We start from the raw sequence: 16,482 nt of genomic DNA on the forward strand, positions 1-16,482 counted from the left end.
GGACCAAACAAGTGTAAAACTCCAGTTCTCTACAAAGCTCTGACAACGCACTGAACTCAGCTTCAGTAGAGGAAAGTGCAATGAGACTTTGCTTTCGGGACTTCCACCCAACTAGAGATTCCCCAAACTTTATTACCAATCCAGATACGGACTTCCTGTCATCCAGATTCGCCCAATCGCTGTCAGTCCAGCATGTTAGCTTGGTGTCACCCTTAGCCAACAGTTTGAGACAGAAATCTTTGGTATCCTGTAGGTATTGCAGCACCCTCTTGATACCATTCCAGGCACTCACACTTGGCTTTGTAGCTTCCCTGCTGAGCAGATTGGTAGCAAAGGCTATGTCCAGTCTGCTCCACTGGGAGAGATACAAAAGACTACCCAGAGCTGACTGAAAGATCTCAGCATTTTCGAACTCAGAACGCTCCCCAAGCTGACTGTCCTTCACGTAGCTTGTCTCCATGGGCGTTCTGACCCCTGCACATTCAGACATTCTGAACTGCTCAATCTTGCCTTTCTGGCTGAGCAAGAAGCTTCCGTCCTCGGACCTGTCTATCTGGACGCCTAGGTAAACTCTTACTGGACCTAGGTTTTTGAGTTGGAAACGCTTTCCAAGCTCTTTGGCAAACCCGTGAACCTGTTTCCCTGTCTTTGCCACATAGATTATATCATCCACAAAAACGAAGACCAGCTCTTGTGACTCTCCTGACCCTTTCAGGTACAGGCAGCTATCAGCAAGACTCCTCTTGAAACCCATGCTCTCTAGGGCTTCATTCAGACACAAGTTCCAATTCCTGGCCGACTGTCTCAGACTGTAAATGGACTTGTGAAGTTTCCACACTGCATCTGGCCTATTGTCCTCAAAGCCTGGAGGAGAAAGCATGTACAGATCCTCCTGGAGGTCAGAGTTCAAGTAGGCCACATCCACTGTTAAGTAGAATTTATTGCTTTACTCTTGTCGTCCAGCACACTTCCCCCTGCGAGCCTCTGCAGGTCGTAAAGCAATTAGCAGAATTGCACAGCAGTTCGTGTAGAAAGGGCAGTAAAACAGTCCCACACGTTTCTTCTTTCCTAGTAGCACTTTATTTGCTCAAAAGTAGCATATTTACAGTTCATATACACCATCTGATTGTAGCTGCATTTTGCTCCCTGTTTGCATCCTTCTCTCTCAGCAGCAGCTGCGTAACTAAGCTGCTTTCACTTTCCACTCAGCTCACAGCATTCCAAGCTGCTTTCGTCACGTCCTGGCTTACTTCCCTTGTAAGCGCCTCCTCTCAGCCTCGAGACACAGAAGGTTAACCCTTCACTACACCCAACACCCCCTCTTGTCTCGCGCCTGAGGGGAGAATCGACCCTTGGTCGTCCCAAACCCAGACCTTCACAAAACTCCCCATGTCTTTGGAAGGTGAGTGGTTTCGTGAACCCATCAGCTAGGTTCTTGGCAGAGGGACAATACTTCAGCGCAACTAATCCCTCCTGAACACTCTGGCACACATTCCGAAATCGAATGTCTAGGTGTTTAGTTCTGGCCTTGAACTGACCTGACTCTGCCAAACGCAGGCATGGTTGATTGTCCTCGAAAACACGTATCGGCAGACAATCCACTTCACAGAGTTCCTGCACCAAACAAGCATAGAACTCTACTTCTCTGCACATCTCTGAAAGAGCACTAAACTCAGCCTCAGTGGATGAGAGCGCTATAAGACTTTGCTTCTTAGACCTCCATCCAACTACTGAGTTCCCAAACTTCACCACTAGGCCAGACACAGACTTGCGATCCTCAAGATTAGCCCAATCCGAGTCCACAAAGCAAGTCAGTTTGACTTCTCCTTGTGCTGGCAATCTAAGACAAAAGTCTTTGGTCTCCTGCAAATACCTCAGAACTCTCTTGATGCCATTCCAGGCTTGCACACTAGGGTTTGATGCCTCCCTGCTGAGCAGATTGACAGCAAATGCTATATCGGGTCTGCTCCACTGGGACAAGTACAACAAACTCCCTAGAGCTGACTGAAACACTTCAGTATTTTCGAACGCAGCGCGTTCTACTTGCTGGCTGTCCTTTACAAAACTAGTCTCCATAGGACTTCTCACTCCTGCACAATCACTCATCCTCATTTTCTGAAGCAGTTGCTCAATTTTACCTCTCTGGCTGAGCAAAAAACTTCCATCCTGTGCACGCTCAACATTGACACCTAGATAGGTTTTGACAGCACCAAGCTGTTTAAGCTTGAATCGTTTACCTAGCTCTTTGGCAAACTTATCCGCCTGTTCATCTGTTTCTGAGAGGAAAAGCACGTCATCAACAAAAAACAACACCAGTTCCTGTGAGTCTCCTGATCCTCTAAGGAACAGGCAACTGTCAGCAAGACTTCTCCTGAAACCTAGCTTCTCCAAAGCTTCATTCAGGCACATGTTCCAGTTTCTAGCAGATTGACGTAATCCATAGATGGATTTGTGCAATCTCCACACAACATCCTGCCTTGAGTTCTCAAACCCCGGAGGAGGAATCATGTACAGCTCCTCCTAGAGATCTGAGTTAAGGTAGGCAACATCCACATCAAAGTGGTTTACCTTCCAGCCTCTCTGTGCTGCACAAGCTAAAAGCGTTCTCAGAGTCTCCGCTCGTGACGTTGGCGAATACACCTCCGTGAAGTGTATTCCCTTCCTCTGAGTAAATCCTCGAGCAACTAACCTGGCTTTGTACTGCGGCTCTCCAGCGTCAGTGGGTTTCAAGCGGTAAACCCACCTGGAACTCACAGCCTGCTTGCCTGGTGGCAACTCTGTGAGTGAGAACACACCTAGATCTTTCATGGACTTCATCTCTTTGTCCATTGCCCTGTGCCACTTGCCTGCTTCTTCCTCAGGTAAACTCTGAATATCCTCGAAGGATTCAGGTTCACATCTTGCAGAACCTACCCAGACGCCTGAAGCGTCGTACCGATCAGGAGGCCTCCTTGTCCTCGCTGATCTCCTCAGTGTGACTCCTGGTGACCCTGCCGCTTCACTGGGTCCAGCTAAATCATCCTCAACTTCAGTGTCTTCCCCCTCTGACCTGCTGCGCCTCTTGGGCCTTACAGCTGGTCCAGCAGGTGAAGAAGGCTCACTCTTTGGCTCAAACTTGACACTTGCCTGAGGAGGTGTTCTAGGTTCCCCCCTCTGAGGGATCCTGAGCTGTCCCTGCCTTGGACTCTGTCCCTCTGGACCGTGGTCCCCAGCAACAAGTTCCTCTTCCTCCTCAGCATCTGAGTCATAGAACTGCTGTGGAAGCACGTCTGGATTAGCGTGCAGACGTTTCCAACCAGCTTGCTCACAGAACTCAGCGCTATTGCTGATAACCAACCTAGACTGGTCTCCACTTGGGTACGCAAACCGCCAGGCCTTTGAGCCAGGCTCATACCCTACAAAGATCATTCTTTTAGATCTTGGCTCACCTTTCTTGCGTAGAGCCTTTGGAATAAGCACCCAAGCCTCACAACCAAACACATGAAGGTAGTGTACCTTGGGCTTCTCTCCATGAAGTAAGAAATACGGTGTATTTCCTACACTAGAGTTGTACACTCTGTTCTCGGTATGGACCACATATTGCCAAGCTTCCGACCAAAATTTCTGGGGTAGCCCTGCGTCCCACAGGATCGCAGACACAGCTTCCTGCACCGTCCTGTTCTTTCTCTCTGCGACCCCATTCTGTTGCGGAGAGTAAGGAGCGGTCAGTCTGTGGCTAATCCCCTTCTCCCTAAAGAAATCCTGTAAAGCAGAACCAGTGAATTCAGCACCTCTGTCACTTTGAAAACCACGAACTTTGGTGGAAAAGGTTACCTCAACTGCGGTGATCCAATCCCTGATCATTTTAGCCGCCTCCCCTTTCGTTTTCAGAGGGAAGGTCCAAGCAGACCTCGAAAAATCATCAATCAAAAGCAAAGAATACTTCGAGCCTCCCAGTGACTCAACAGACATGGGTCCACACAAATCTGCATGAATTAATTCAAAGGGTTGTGTGGTCTGCCTCTCTGACTTTGGATATGAGCATGTCACAACTTTCGCCTGTTTACATGCATTGCAATCTAGAAATTTGTCACAAACATTAAATTTGCACCCTTGTGTCAGCTCTGGTGCTTTTTGGAGAAATTTCCAATTTAAATGAGCGAAGCGTCGGTGCCAAATATGTAAACAACCATTGTGGGGCGCTACATTCACACATTGGCCCTTCGCATCTTCGGTGTCATCCTCTCCTGTGGAAAAAGGCACATTTACAGCAAACAAATTATCTTTAGACTGCACTGTGTACATGTGTTTCCCATCCTTGGAAAATTCACATTTGTCACCTGCAAAAGAAATTTGAAAATTATCAATCAATAGATCATGCACACTTAACAAACAGTTAGTTAAACCGGGCACTGCATAAGCTTTGACTTCATGCTTAAGGAAAGGACAGAAGAACAGTCCTGTTTCTGTGAGTTTTTTTCTGCTTCCACCTGCAAACGTAACATACTTCTCAGTTTTTACTGTCCTGCAATTCCTCAAAAGATCAGCAGATGGCACTAACGAATTTGAGGCACCACTGTCGATAATTATAGTGAGAAAGTCTTGTTCTTTACATTCCTGGGTCGCCAGGGCAACAATCTCCTCACTACCCCCCTCCTTGGGGCTTCTGCAGATGTCCTCTCTGGTTGTCACGGCAACAGACTCCCCCCGGCAGGAAGACTTGCCCACGACCTTGACAGCTTCCGTAGATGCAACTCTCTCAGTTGCCATGGAGACTGGACTTGTCTCGGCATTCCCACACAACTCTGAAGCTCTTATCTCTACTTGCTGCAGGTGGCTGGCCTTGAAGCCTCTAGCACTCTTCAGCTTCCCAGGCTCCGACTCACGACGTAAACAACTCTTGGCAGCTTTTGGAGAAAGAGGCGTCTCTGAGCTTTCACTGCTCACTGCCCCCCCCCCACTGCTCATGGGGTCTCCAGGACGTTTTTCAGCACCCCCTCGGATGGGTGAAGGGCTCTCAACACTTGGCCTCACTTCAGGTTCCTCACACAGACACGTTGCAGCATCCACACAGCTCCCAGGCTCAGCAAAAACACAAGCAGCAGTGCTAGCAACAACAGCAGCAACAACAGTCCCTTCGCCCCCCTGTGGGGGCTCACAGCACCTCCCAGCTGTGCATCGGCACTCAAGGATGTGGCCGGCGCCATCTTGCCTCTCCCTTTCGGATGCAGCCCCTTCTCGGCCCTTGCTTCCCACTCCAGCTCCACAAGCTTCTTGGAGTGCTAGCCAAGCGGCCTCTGGCCTTCTTGCACCCAGGACAACAGGCACCAGATGAGCATCCACACTTTCTGCCAAAAAAGCAAGCACACGCTTCTTCACTTCACTTTGCTCTGCAGCCCTATTAGCCTCTGCTTTCCCAGCTGCATTCTGTGTGGGGTGAATTACATTCCACAGCTGCTCCCCAACTAGCAAAAGCTCCACTTGAAAGCTCCACTGCAGCCAATTTTGGCTAGTCTGTCTCTGACATGGCAGTTTAAACTCAAAGCCATGTTCACAGGGCTGAGCCATTGCCCCCTTCTGTTGGCTTTTCCCAAAGGTACTCACTCAGCCAAACTGGAAACTCCGGACGTCATGGCTCTCCGTCAGCCTCCTCCGATCTGCCTCTTTGAAGTCTCCGGCAGTCGATCAAGCTGATGTTCAGCAGATAAAACTTCAAAGCCCTTCCTCACACGCTTCACGTTGACCCATAACCATGTTAAGTAGAATTTATTGCTTTACTCTTGTCGTCCAGCACACTTCCCCCTGTAGAAAGGGCAGTAAAACAGTCCCACACGTTTCTTCTTTCCTAGTAGCACTTTATTTGCTCAAAAGTAGCATATTTACAGTTCATATACACCATCTGATTGTAGCTGCATTTTGCTCCCTGTTTGCATCCTTCTCTCTCAGCAGCAGCTGCGTAACTAAGCTGCTTTCACTTTCCACTCAGCTCACAGCATTCCAAGCTGCTTTCGTCACGTCCTGGCTTACTTCCCTTGTAAGCGCCTCCTCTCAGCCTCGAGACACAGAAGGTTAACCCTTCACTACACCCAACATCCACATCAAAGTGATGCACCTGAAAACCTCTCTGTGCAGCAACGGCTAAGAGCATGTGCAGAGTTTCACTTCTGGAAGTAGGAGCATACACTTCAGTGTAATGCAGCCCCTTCCGCTGTGTGAATCCTCTGGCTACCAGTCTAGCCTTGTACTGTGGTTCTCCAGTTGCTGTGGGTTTAAGACGGTAAACCCAGTGACTGCTCACGGCCTGCTTGCCTGCTGGCAGCATTGTGATGGCGAACACACCTAGAGACTTCATTGAGCTCATTTCCTTCTGCATTGCCTCTTGACATTTTCTGGCTTCTTCTTCAGGCAGTTTCTGAACTTCCTCAAAACTCTCTGGTTTGCATTGAGCCACACCAGCCCACACGCTAGTGACCTCAAACCTGCTGGGTCGTTTTCCTTTAGTAGTGCAAGCTGAACTTCTCAGCACAATCTCAGGTACCCCTTCTGACCCTCTAGGGCCAGCTACTGTGTCCTTGCTCTCAGAGAACTCCCCCTCTGACTTACTGCGTCTTCTGGACTTCTCAGCTGGACCTGTGGGCGAGGAAGGTGCACTCTTTTGCTCTAGCTTAACAGCTTTAGGGGATGCCCTTGACTGTTCCTGCTCTGGGTCGGGACTCTGAGCCTCAGCAACAGGATCAGTTTCTATCTCTCCCTCATCAGCAGAGTCAAGCAGACTCTCTGAAAGAATGTCTGGATTCCCATGTATGCATGTCCACCCACTTTGTTCACAGAACTCAGCACTCCTGCTGACTAGAATCCTAGACTGATTGCCTTCTGTATAGGCAAATCTCCATCCCTTGGTCCTTGGCTCATACCCACAGAAGATCATTCTTTGGGACCTAGAGCCACCCTTTCTGCGTCTGGCCTTTGGCACAAGGACCCAAGCCTCGCACCCAAACACACGGAAGAAATGCACTTTGGGCTTCTTACCATGCAGCAGAAAATAGGGCGTGTCCCCTACTACAGAACTGAATGAGCGATTCAAAGTGAAGGACTTCCACGCTTCCCCCCAAAAGTGCTGAGGGAGTCCTGCATCAAAAAGCATCGCTTCTGTTGCCTCCTGCAGCACGCAGTTCCTGCATTTTGCAACTCCATTCTCCTGAGGAGAATTTGCTACAGTCAACCTGTGGCGTATCCCTTTCTGGAGGAAGATGTTCTGCAGTGCAGACCCAGTGAACTCCCCACCGCAATCTGATTGAAAACTCTTGACCCGCAGTGAGAACTGTAGTTCTACTGCCGTGATCCAGTCTTTCACCAAAGCAGCAGCTTATCCCTTGTGCTTTAAACTGAAAACCCACCCATTTCTGGAAAAATCATCCACAAGGGATAGCGCAAATTTGGCCCCACCCAAACTGGCAACTTGCATAGGGCCGCAAAGGTCTGCATGCACTAGCTCAAAAGGTTTTGTGGTTACCCTGTCAGACCTAGGATAACTACACGTTCGAACCTTAGCTTTCTTGCAGGCCCTGCATTCCAGGTATTTGTCACATGCCTTCATCTTGCACCCCTCAGTGCACCCTGGGATCTTCTTCACGTACCCCCAGTTGACATGTGACATTCTCCGATGCCAAAGATGATGGCACCCATCGTGGACAGGAATGTTAGCACACTGTGCTTGTGCTGACTCAGTGGGACCTGTACCTGCAATAGGCGTTTCCAGAACAAACAGCCTGTCTTTGCACTCAGCACTGACCAGTTGTCGCCTACCTCTGGAAATGAAACACATATTATTTTCAAAACACACTCTGAACCCATCAGCGACAAGAGAGGAAACAGAAAGCAACCAGCACTGCATTTCTGGCAACACGTAGGCATCAATCTCCTCCTGTAAAAAAGAACAATAAACAGAGCCAGACATGATTAGTTTGCATTTGGATCCATCTGCAAGAGACACATTTCTTCCTGTTTTCACAGCCTTGCAGTTCCGCAAAAAACCACCAGACGGTGTGAGGTGGTGACTGGCCCCACTGTCAATCACCCAGCTCAGCATGTCATCCTGGTCTCAGTTTTTCACTGTTGCCATGGACGCAGCCAGTGTCGGAATCTCCGCTACGACCGAGCTACTCCTCCGGTTGAGTCCTCTGGAATCTCCCCTCCGACGATGATTAACGACCTGAGCCTTTGATAAGGCTCTAGGCACATTCCACATTCAGCAGAGTATCCAAACACAGCAAAGGATGAGAAATATGAGCTACATGGCTAGGTTTTATTTCTAACTACGCAGACAGAAAATACATCCTCTCTCTATGAAAGGCAGAGAGCAACAGGAAACACAAAGGAACAGGAAACCAGTAACATCACATCCGTCTCCCATCTTCTGTGAGACTTCCAACAGTATGGAATGTCTGGAATGCAAAACAGAGTCTTGTGACTCCAAGCTCTGCACAGTGGCAATAAACAGAAACTAACAGCCAGATGGTGCTGTGACGACATGTCTTTGCCGCCGGCTCCCTTGGGACCTTTGCGAGGCTTCCCATGCTTGGCAGCGCCTGTAATCTGGTTGCCACGGGAAATGGCCTTGGAGACATCCTGTGACTCCACTGGGAAGTTCCGGACCAGCTGGAATTCTGAGCCGCATCGAAAACAACAGCAAGAGGAAAAAGCTCTCACTGTTTCTTCACTTCTCCCTGCACCCCCACTCTTGGATGCAGCACAGCCTGGGCCTGCTCGCCCTCCAGCTTTCTGCCGGCATTGCTCCTCATCACAGAGCCTCCCTGAGATATATTCTAGATTCAGCTGCTCCGCGGGCATAGCTTCAAAGGTCAAACACAAATTTTCATAGCTTTTGTCCAATGAGCTCAAAAGAATATAGACCTTAAGCTCCTCAGAAAGGGGCACATTGAGCTGCCGGAGCCTATTGAAGGTAGCCAGCATGCATGTAATGTGGTCTCTCACAGACTCCCCAGGACTCAGTTTCATCTCAAAAAGACTCCTTGTCACATGAATCTTGGCCCCTGCTGACGTGGCCCCTGCTGACGTGCCCCTGGGAGGCACACGCTCTAGCGCCTCCCAGATGTCCTTTGAAGTCCTAAGCCCATCAACGTGAGTCAATTGGGAAGAATCCAAAGCAAGCACAAGCAGACCCATCGTCCTCTGGTCTTTTCTCAACGCAGCAGCTGCTGTTACTCTTGCAGCTTGGTCGGCCCCCTCCACAGCAGGAACGGGGGCATTCTGCATACAGTCCCAAAGCCCCTTGCCTATAAGCCAGGCTCTAACTCTTCGGGACCAATCCTCCCAGTTTTGCCCATTGAGCCTTTCAAATGGGACAGTGAAGGTCTCCTGAAGGTCTGCCATCATCTCCCCCAGGGCTTAGCCTACTCACGCTTCTGCCAGACGGTCCTCTGAAGATGCTTCCTCCAGCAAGCTCCTTCCTTCACCAGCAAGTTCAACTGCCTTGCTCTAAGCACACAGCATGGCAGGATCTCAAAGCTGGACTTCTCTGCAGCTCTTCACACACACACACACACAGGACAGGCGTGGCTGAAGACTTCCAAACCTGTGGAGTAATTAGGGTTTGGTACACTTCCGTTGGATCTCAGCTCCTCCAAACCACAGCAGAGTCTCAGTCTCAGTCAGTTTTATTGCACATAGCCAAAGGCTGCCGCAATGTACACAGAATTATTTGACAATTAAAAGAAAATATACTGAATTGGTAAAAAAAGACTTAAAACATTTATATTATTAAAACATTACATACTCTAAACAAAGCTATAAAAGTACCCCAATGTACAAATAAAAACATTAAACGATAAAATTCATAAGCTAAAATCATCACATGGTCACTAATGTTAAAAACAATATCAATTAATACAGTGTGCAATTTATACTCAGAGTTTGGTGACAAAGATAGAGCATAGCCTGAGGTAGATAGATAGGATCAAATAAATTCATCTCCTTTACAGTTAATGGCTACCTTGGCTATATAATTTGCTCTAATTTTCCTAGCAGCAGTTGCAAAAAGTGCTACCCGCCAGGTCACATACTTATCTGTGTCTGCAAGGAGATATAACATCATATCAAGGGGGTTCTGGCCAGGGGACCCTGTCATTATAGGTACCAAAAATCTTTTTCTTGCATCATTATACAGTGGTGCCCCGCAAGACGAATGCCTCGCAAGACGGAAAACCCGCTAGACGAAAGGGTTTTCCGTTTTTGAGTTGCTTCGCAGGACGAATTTCCCTATGGGCTTGCTTCGCAAGACGAAAATGTATTGCGAGTCTTGAGATTTTGTTTTCGCTTTCCCCCCCCTTTATCTAAGCCGCTAAGCCTTTAATAGCCTTTTAGCAGCTAATCCGCTAAGCAGATAAGCCTTTAATAGCCGCTAAACCGCTAATAGCGCTAATCCGTTAAGCCGCTAATAGGGTTGCTTCGCAAGACGAAAAAACCGCTAGACGAAGACACTCGCGGAACGGATTAATTTCGTCTTGCGAGGCACCACTGTATAACGGACAGTGCAAGATATAATGCATAAGGTCCTCTACTTCAGAACATCCCCTAATGCAAACACGTTCGTTTTTTGGTATGCCTCTATGTCTCCCATCTCTATAAGCAGAGCTTATTGTATTTAGTCGTAGCTCTGTAAAAGCTTTTCGAAGCTGTGCAAAAGTCAATTCATTAAAATAAGATATGTGTTCATTGACCTCTCTAAGTTTAAAATACAATGGGGCGCATATAGATGTGCACATAGAGTTTAGATCATTTTTAGTTGCCACTGCCCTTATGGTTCGTTTAAAAATATTTTTCTGTGAATATAAGGGGAGTTCTTTAATCTCAGTCACTGAGAGGTCATATTTGCCCATCAGTTGGGCAGCATGATGTACCCAGTTTTTAAGGGGTAATCCATTTGAGAGCTCAATCAGGCATTTTTTGGTAGCCTAGTGTTGTCCATCTGTTGAACTCTAAACCAGTAACAGAGAATTCTTTTATCTATTTGGCTCTCTATGCTCAACATGCGAGTTTCCAACCTGACCATGGCAGATTGCACGTCTTTGGGTAAACCTAAAAGAACTCTTAAAAAATAATTCTGTGGGGGTTCCAGACCGGAGACCTTTGAGGTACCCCAAACCTCTGCACCATATAAAATCTGGGCCATTGTTTTTGCTTTATACACAGATAGAGCTGGGTTGACCAGATTTCCACCTTTACATGCAGCGAATTTCAGAATGGCTTTTGCTGATTTAAAGGCTTGCAATTTAATATTGGATAGCTGTGTATTCCAAGATGCCGTTTCTGAATAAATCAATCCCAGATATTTGAACGTATTTACTTGGTTTATGATGTGTTCATCCAGGTGCCAAACATGCTTTTTAGAACGCTTCCCAAATACAATGACCTGCGTCTTATCATAGTTTATAGATAAAGCATTCCTCATGCAATATGAACTTAATTTTTCAAGCAGCCATCTCAGGCCCACCTGGGTTCTAGATACAAGTACTAGGTCATCAGCATACATTAAAACTGAGTGTTTTTGGTCGAGAATTGTGACAGGGGCAAACTGTAGGCCCTCCAGTTCTTTAACCATGTCATTAATATAAAAATTGAACAGGAAAGGTGCCAAAATGCATCCCTGTTTGACTCCAGTAGTGGTCTTAATTCTAGTGGTGAGATGGCCAGCCAGATCCACCTTTACTTGTATTGATGTGTCAGTATATAATGTTTTGATGAGAAATAATAGACGGAGGTCTATATTTGTCTTTTCCAATTTTTGCCACAATGCGTGTCTTGGGACCGTATCAAAAGCTGACTTTAGATCGATAAAAGCAACATATAATTTTTGCTTCAAATTATGGATGTATTTACATAGCAGAAAGTTCAGCACAAAGCACTGGTCCAATGTGGATTTCCCTCTTTGGAAACCTGCCTGGACTTCAGATATCACCTTATTTGTATCTGCCCATTCTTCTAGTCTCCCAAGAAGGAGCCTGGCATATAGTTTGGAGGCTACATCTAACAAACTAATGGGTCTATAATTGGCAGGGTTTTTCTTATCGCCCTTTTTATATATTGGGGCAATTATACTCAACTTCCACCCTTCAGGTATATGACCTGAGCTGTTAATGTATGAAAACAATTTTGCAAAAATGGGTGACCAGAAATCAGGTCTTATCTTATAGATCTCCATTGGGATCATGTCTTCTCCTGGAGCTTTATTAGCTAGTTGGCTTGCGATTAGCCTCTTAATCTGATTGGGCGTGACGTCTGGCCATTCTGGCAGTTCTGATAACTGAGTATAGTAAACTTGTGGGGGTAGGTCAGGACAGGGGCGATATATTTCTGTAAAATATGTCACCCAATCCTTTCCTTGGACAGATGCTTCTAATGAGTAGCCCAGCCCATTGGTGCCTTGGGCAACCAGATGCCAAAATTTCCGTGAGTCCTTCTGAAGTGCTGCATCTCCCAATTCTTTCCACTGTTGTTCATAATATATTTGTTTCTTGCTTTTAAGTAATAATTTATAGTTGTTTCATAACTGGGCTACCTCAGCTTGTAGGGCAAGATTGTGCTTATCCTGTTTTAACTTCAATTTTCTAAGTACCCTAGCTAGGCATTTTTTGCTATTCTGACATTCCTTATCAAACCAAGTCTGTCTCTTAAACTTTTTGTTTTTTATCACACTAGCTGTGGTCATCAGTGGGCGCATTCGGTTGATTATGTTCTCATAAAGTCCAATTACATTTCCTGTTTCTAACAACATTTCCCCCTTTAATAGAGCAAATTCATGGGAATCCAGGATCTGAATCATTTTTTCTTGGACCTGTGCATTCCATTTTAACCTTCTATTTCCAAGTATCAGATATTCTGTTTCATCCAATAATTTAGGAAAGGCAGGAGAAAAGAATAATGTCAGAGATAACTCAAGTGGAAAGTGGTCACTTTCAGCTCTGGGAATTATCCTGAAGGTATCTCGGTTAACTGGCACATTATTAGATGTTAGGATATAATCTATGGTGCTAGTAAATCCTCTGGGGGAGATAAAAGTAAAATAACCCTCTTGATCCCCTTGACCGTGCCCATTGCATAACAAAAGGTTATGCTTTATTATAAGTTCACAAAGATGTTTCCCAGCGCGATTAGGGATGGTGTCCATTGCTGCCCTCTGACAGATTTCAGGTTCGTCCTCCAAGTTTAGACCAGATAATATTGTATTTTGTGGGGAAACAAGGCCGATCTGGGCATTGAAGTCACCTCCCAAGATAAACCGAGGGTTAGGTGACAGAGAGTCTATACTTTCGAGTAGTTGGTCAAGTTTATCCCAATATGATCTCAGTTCCCCACAAGACTTTACTGGAGGTATATACACGCATATGCAATAAGTATTTCTCAGGAGACTATCAGAAAGGGACAACACTAAAAAATTAGGGGTGGTCAACGAGGGACACTGTTGAATTGATACATTAAGAGAGGTTGACACCAGCACCGCCAGCCCCCCACTAGGCCTTCCATACTTTACAGTTTTAAGAGCTGGTTGAGTGTAACTTGTAAAACCCTGTAATTCAACCATAGTGCCCTCTTTTGCCCAGGTTTCTTGAAGAAAGATGATATCATGTGTTTGTAGATAAGAACAGAAATCACTGTCTTGGATCTTGTTCGTCCACCCTGTTACATTCCATGAGAGAAGTTTAATTGTTTTACAATGATTTACTCTTAGTCAATTGTTGGCCGATGTGCTCTCGGAGTTTACCAGTTTTTGAGGCAACAGGTTATTGCTAATGCTAGTGGAATAATCCAGATGTTCGATTATTTCAGTCGTCGTACATAAAGTGCTCACATTTGTAATCACTGGGCCTTTTCTTTGCAAATTGTTTGCCAATGGGGATTTCTTGGGTGTATTTCCTGACTCCTCCTCTTTTAAATATCTCATCTTTGTCCAATACTCCGGTGGTTCTAGAGTTATCATTCTGTTGTGGCCATTGGATCTATTATCAATCTCTGCCTCCGGTTCTTTAATCTCTTTCAATTTCTGGCTCATAAGATCAAGCCTCTTGATAACTGTTTGTTGCTCTTCCTGAGGGAGATTCCTAAAGGAGCTGAGAAAATCCTCTTCTAAAGGATTTACAGAGTGCTCAGATTCCTGAAGATGATTGTCTAGAGGAATCGGCTGTTCCTTTTGACTCACCTGGTTATTTTGATGTTGGGCATGATCCTGCGGATTCAACTCAGGCATGTCTGTTTCCTCCCCACCTGCCAAGTTTTTTTGTGATGTTATTACTTCCATTGGGGGTCCAGGCTTTGGTTTTGTGAGCCCCTCTGAAGCAGCAGTCCTCATCTTACATAAGGGTGCAACAATAGAATTGCGAAATACCCGGGTTGGAAAAACTCCTCTGCTTGACAATTTGAATTTCAGCTTGTGAATCAGTGAGGGCAGTCTAGTAGAGGAAAAAGTTAACATAATTTTTTGGCTTTGATTTGTGGTACTCAGGAGTTCAGTCTTAACGAGGTCGATCTCTGTAAGTCCCATGCCAAGTAAGCCTGATAAATGTCGTTTGGAACGCTGGGCACCTTTCCAGCTAGGAGTTTGATCTGGCCTTCCACAAATTGTCATGCAGATCTTTTTTGGTTGGAAAATTAAATAAGAAGAGTTTGTTTTAAGAGCCTCTGCACGTTCTATGTTGAGCTTAGGGGTCTGCTCTTGTTGTCGCCAATTTCCTTTGGTACGATGGTGGTCTGTTGATGCCTGCTTGTTATTAACTGATAAACTGTGGACCTCTTTGGATAACTGGGTTATTTGAGAGGCAATACCTCTAATTTGCTGGAAGATATGCTCAACCGTTCTTGCAATTAGAGTTAATTGGGTGCTCTCCCTACTTGTTATTCCTTCCTCTCTGAGGAGCACAGGATCAGCTTGCCCCATTGCTGGATCCAGTTCCACGCTCTCACCTTGAATACTCTCCCCACACTCACAATCATCTTCAAGAGGAGAAAACCGGTTTTTTGTTGGAACTGTAAAAGCAGATTTGTTAAAAAAGTCCTCTATTTTAGATTGTTTGGGAACCGGTGAGAGAGCTACATCCTCTGGGTCCCTGTGGCGTTTACTAGCAGGCATAGCGCCACCGTGGGGAGTAAACAAGGAGAGGTTTCCCCAACCAAAAAAGAGAGAAAAGAATAGAAAGTGCTCAGTTTGTTCAGTTTGTTCAGTTTGTTCAGTTTAAGAGCTTCTCTGTGTGGAGGCTGCCAGGAGTTTCAGGAACAAGGTATAGAAGGGAGTTGGCGGTTAATAGCTAGCAGCTGGCGGCCTGCCCAGGATGCTTCACAGAACTTGCCCAGGATGTCTCCCACAGCATTGACAAGAAGGTGCTGCCAGAATCTCGGTAAGTTAAAAAGTAGAGAAGTAAAAAAAGGAAAAACTACTTCCCTGGGTGGCAGTCAACGCCAACTACAGTCCTGTTATCAGCGGAGCTCCGAAGCCTGCCTGCCAAGCCGTCGCCATCTTGGACTCACAGCAGAGTAGAGCACAGTGTGTGCTACTGTGTGTCAGCATGCAGAAAACAGAGTCTGTACACGGCTTCTTTTCTAATCTAAGAAGCTTTATTTACAGCAGTAATAAATCAACAAGTTCGGGAGCAGCAGACATTCCGGCTCCCTTTGTCTCGGACAAAAATGAAAGTAGACAGAACAAAGAAACAATTCCCCAGATGTGGGAAACCACTCCTCCCCAGTAAGCAGGACACTTACTCTGAGCTGTTTAACCCTGTAAGCTCTGATTCTCCTCACAGTTTCTTCCCATGAAAGTTGATTTGTGATTCTACTATTTTCTGTACATCAACATTGTCCAAAAATGACACAAATCCATATCCCTTGGACACACCAGTTCTGTCGGTGATTATTTTCACTTCTTTAACAGTGCCATATCGTGCAAAGCAGCTCCGAATTTCTGTCTCATCCATCCGAATGTCAATTCCACCCGCAAAAATGGTATTTGGCATGATTTTCCCTTCAGGCAGAACATAGCCTTGGCTTGTTACAGGCAACTGAGCATTTTCTTCTTGGGTAATGTTTTGGGAGGTGATCTTCACTCTTTTTCTTTTTGGTACTTCACATCTGATCTGTCTTGAATGTTTTTTTGTGTGGGTTTCCTTTTTGTCTTCAGCCTTTTGGCATTCATGGGCTGCAAACACCTTTAAATACAGCACTCTGGACTTGCTGAGAATACAAGAGCCCTACTGGATTAGACCACAGGCCCATCTAGTCCAGCTTCCTGTTTCCTACAGTAACCAGACAGAGTCTCCAGGACGCCCATCCAGGAAGCTCATGAAAACCATGTGATTTGCACTTTCTGGCATACTGCCTTGGCTCATGGATGTCTGTAAACAAACACCAGTGTCTCCTCCCTTTCTGTGTAACATGTGGTAGTTGCAACCTTCACCAACCTATTTTGGGGCTGATGGCACTGGCACTACAAAGAAT

This window comes from Podarcis pityusensis (genome assembly GCF_964106645.2).
Source record: "Podarcis pityusensis genome assembly, chromosome: W".
In the NCBI taxonomy this organism is placed as follows: Eukaryota; Metazoa; Chordata; class Lepidosauria; order Squamata; family Lacertidae; genus Podarcis; species Podarcis pityusensis.